The following is a 4,340-nucleotide window of genomic DNA, read 5'->3' on the forward strand; positions in this document are numbered from 1 at the left end:
AGGAAACCGTTCCCATCGGCAGCTGCTTGACTTCTGGACTTCACTTGAACCAAGAAACCCACCATAATTATGGGGTTTGTGCAATCCCACACGACCAGAGCGCGCGGGGGAATATCCCGAAGGGATTCATGACAAAGAATCCCCACGCAATTAATTAGAACAAATCCCAAAGCAATTGTAGCAAATCCTAAAGCAATTATAAACCCCCTGAAGTATTTATAAGAAACCCCAAAGTGTTGATACCATGTCAAAGCAATTCTAAAATAACTCCAAAGAAGCCAGAAGTTATCTCAATGCATTTATAACAAATCCCAAAGCGATTACGGAAAAATCCCAAAGTATTTCCAAATTCTCCCAAAGGAATTCTAGCAAGTCCCCAAGCAATTAAACCAAATCCCAAAGCAATTATAAACCCCTCAGAGTAACTATACTATCTCAAATTAATTATAAAATGCTCCAAAGTTCTTCAATATTATCTCCAAACGGTTGTAACAAATCCCAAAGTGATTACAGAAAAAGCCCAAAGTATTTCCAAATTATCCCAAAGGAATTCTAGCAAGTCCCCAACCAATTATAACAAATCCCAAAGCAATTAAAACACAATCCCAAAGCAATTATAACACAATCCCAAAGCCATTAAAAAAAACCCCGCCGCATTTATAAAGTAACCCCAAAGAATTCTAACGAAGCCAAAATGATAAAATAAAAATGTTATAAATCACTTAATTTTGGCCTCTTCCAACCTGCCATGGAAACATTCAACACTGATGATCTTCCCCAGAACACCAAATTCACCAGAAATCATGCAAAACCGGTCCTAAATTAAAGGGAATTAATCACTTGTGGTTTTTGGACACCTTCCCCAGGCACAGGACTTAATTTGCTCTTTTTGAGACCAAATATTTGCGAGGGGATGGAGTTTGATGATTTCCCTGGAAAAATGTTTTCTCTGATGTTGCTCATAAACCAGGTGGTCTCTGCTCTAGGAAAGGGTTTTTCCTGGGGAATTCATCGCCAGGGGTGAAGAAACTGCCTTTTTTCCCCCAAAAAAATGGGTGGAGGCCACCCTGGGAGATCGGTCCTGTTCAAGCTGGGTCGTGCAATGGCAAAAAACTTCACAGGGCGAGTGAAACCAGGGGATCAGACCCAGATCGGGTGGAGGAATTGCATTTTATCCGCCCAAAATGTCAACCCTAAAAAGATGCGTGGAAAAAAATCGTGCGCAACTTTATTACGAGCGCGATGGGGGGATTTTTGCAAAACTCTGCCCGATGGGTTCACGGTCGTCTAGCGACCGTTGAAATCCAAAGCAAGGCCGGTTACAATCATAAACAGGGTGCATTGCAACCCAAAGTGAGGTGCAGTGCAACCCAAAGTGAGGTGCAGTGCAACCCAAAGCGTGGGGCAGTGCAACCCAAAGTGAGGTGCATTGCAACCCAAAGTGAGGTGCAGTGCAACCCAAAGCGTGGGGCAGTGCAACCCAAAGCGTGGGGCATTGCAACCCAAAGCGAGGTGCAGTGCAACCCAAAGTGAGGTGCATTGCAACCCAAAGTGAGGTGCATTGCAACCCAAAGTGAGGTGCATTGCAACCCAAAGTGAGGTGCACTGCAACCCAAAGCGAGGTGCAGTGCAACCCAAAGTGTGGGGCAGTGCAACCCAAAGTGAGGTGCACTGCAACCCAAAGCGAGGTGCACTGCAACCCAAAGCGTGGGGCAGTGCAACCCAAAGTGAGGTGCACTGCAACCCAAAGCGTGGGGCAGTGCAACCCAAAGCGTGGGGCAGTGCAACCCAAAGTGAGGTGCATTGCAACCCAAAGCGAGGTGCAGTGCAACCCAAAGCGTGGGGCAGTGCAACCCAAAGTGAGGTGCATTGCAACCCAAAGTGAGGTGCAGTGCAACCCAAAGTGTGGGGCAGTGCAACCCAAAGCGAGGTGCACTGCAACCCAAAGCGAGGTGCAGTGCAACCCAAAGTGTGGGGCAGTGCAACCCAAAGCGAGGTGCATTGCAACCCAAAGCGTGGGGCAGTGCAACCCCCAGCAATAGGCTTTGCAATCTGAAGAGAGGTGCAGTGCAGTCCAAAGCAATGTGCATTGAATCCAACGTCAGTGGCACCGCAATCCAGAGTAAGGCCCGTTGCAATCCAAAGCAAAGGGCACTGCGGTCCAAAGCAAGGCCCGTTGCAATCCACAGCAAGGCAGATCGCAAACCAAAGCACCAGGCACTGCAGTCCTAAGCAGGGAGCACTGCAAGCCGCAACAAGGCCCGTTGCAATCGAAAGCAAGGGACATTGCAATCCACAGCAAGGCCCGTTGCAATCCAAGGCAGACGGCTTTGAAATCCACAGTGAGGGGCGTTGCAAATGACGGCGAGGGGCATTGAGATCCACGGCGAGGGGCATTGCAAACCACGGGGAGGGGCATTGCGATCCACTGCGAGGGGCATTGCAAACCAAAGCGAGGGGCATTGCAAACCACGGGGAGGGGCATTGCAAACAAAAGCGAGGGGCACTGCAATCCACGGCCAGGGGTATTGCAGACCACGGCGAGGGGCATTGCAATCCATGGCGAGGGGCACTGCAATCAGCAGCAAGGGGCATTGCAATCCAAAGCAATGCACACGGCAAACCCCAGCAAGGCCTCTCGCAGCCCAAAGCCGCTCACTCTGCAACCCAAAACCACACACGCTGAAATCACAAGCCCGAGGCCGTCACACCGCCCTGCTTTCCACCTTCCCAACCCTTTCATCCCCGATTATGCAAGACCCCCCGGGGGCGGCGGAACCCTAATTGCTTTTTATTTACCTCCAGGGGGAGCAGAAATATCAGGTGTCTCCTCCCCCGGGGTGTCCACGTCTCAGCTGTCCCCATTGCAAAAGAAAAAAAAATAAGAAAAAAAAATAAAACAAAGGTGCAAGCAGGAAGCGAAGGCGTGGGAGGGTGGTGGGAGCAACCGCCTTTGGCAGCAGGAGGCCCGAATTTCCCAGAAATCCGAGAGGAGCTGGCGGGATGCCCGCTTGCTTTTGCAACCTGAGCTGCCTCCGTTGGCCAGGCCACGGTTGCCAGCAAGAATGAGCCGGGATGCTGCAGGAAAAGCGATGCAAAGGCTTGGGGTGGTTGGTTTTTTTTTTGCAAGGTTTTGCAAAAATCCCGGCGTTGCACGGCTTGCGGATGCAGTTTTCGGGCGAGGGGGGAAAGGCTGCAGCGTGCAAACACCGAGGAGTTCATTTTCCCCGTGCATCACACTGCTTGTTCTGCAAAAAGCAAAGCTTTGCGAGGAGCAAAAGTCTTCCCCAGGGGTTAATCCCCTCCCGACCTTTCGCAATCCGGCAGCCGCCTCGCCTGCGAAAAGCAGTCTTCTGTTATTTAATTTTTTTTCCTTCTTTTTCCCCCAAAAGGAACCCGGATCTGGGCAGGTTTTGGCAAAAGGGGGAGGAATAATCCAGCCTGGGTGCAAATGCAAACGGTGCAATGATTTAACCCGATGCAAATCCAAAAAGAAGGAGAAATAAACGAGTCTGGGTGCAAATGCAAACGGTGCAATGATTTAACCTGGTGCAAATGCAAAAATGGGGAGAAATAATCCAGTTTGGGTGCAAATGGGAACGCTGCAATCATTTAACCTGGTGCAAATGAAAAAAAAAATGGAGAGAAATAATTAAATCCGATGCAAACACAAACGGTGCAGTAATTAAAAATGATGTAGATGCAAAAGGAGGGAAGAGTAACGGGGCCCAAGTGCAGAAGCAAACAGTGCAATGATTTAACCTGGTGCAAATCCAAAAAGATGGAGAAATAATCCAGTCTGGATGCAAATGCAAACGGCGCAATGATTTAACTCAATGCAAGAAAATGAGAGAAATAATTAAACTCGATGCAAATGCACAAAGGAGGGAGGAATAATCCAGCTCGGGTGCAAATGGTGCAGTGATTAAAAATGACGCATATGCAAAAGGAGGGAGGAATAACCAGGCCCGAGTGCAGAAGCAAACGGTGCAATGATTTAACCGGATGCAAATGCAAAAAAAAAAAAAGAAGAGAAATAATTAAGAAAGAGAAAAATTAAGAGAAATAATTAAACTCGATGCAAATGCAAACCTGGTGCAAATGCAGAAGGAAGGAAGAATAATCCAGCCTGGGTGCAAATGCACAGTCCCAGGTAGCTGAGTTGTCCCCTCTCCCGGATGCCTGGGTCCCCCCAAGACACCTGGGTCCCTCCTGGACACGTGGGTCCCTCCCAGATGCCTGGGTCCCCCCTACACACCTGGGTCCCCCCCAGGTGCCTGGGTCCCCCCAAGACATCTGGGTCCCTCCTGGACGCCTGGGGCCATCCCAGACACCCGCGT

The sequence above is a fragment of the Pygoscelis adeliae genome, unplaced genomic scaffold (genome assembly GCF_000699105.1).
Source record: "Pygoscelis adeliae isolate BGI_AS28 unplaced genomic scaffold, ASM69910v1 Scaffold70, whole genome shotgun sequence".
In the NCBI taxonomy this organism is placed as follows: domain Eukaryota; kingdom Metazoa; phylum Chordata; class Aves; order Sphenisciformes; family Spheniscidae; genus Pygoscelis; species Pygoscelis adeliae.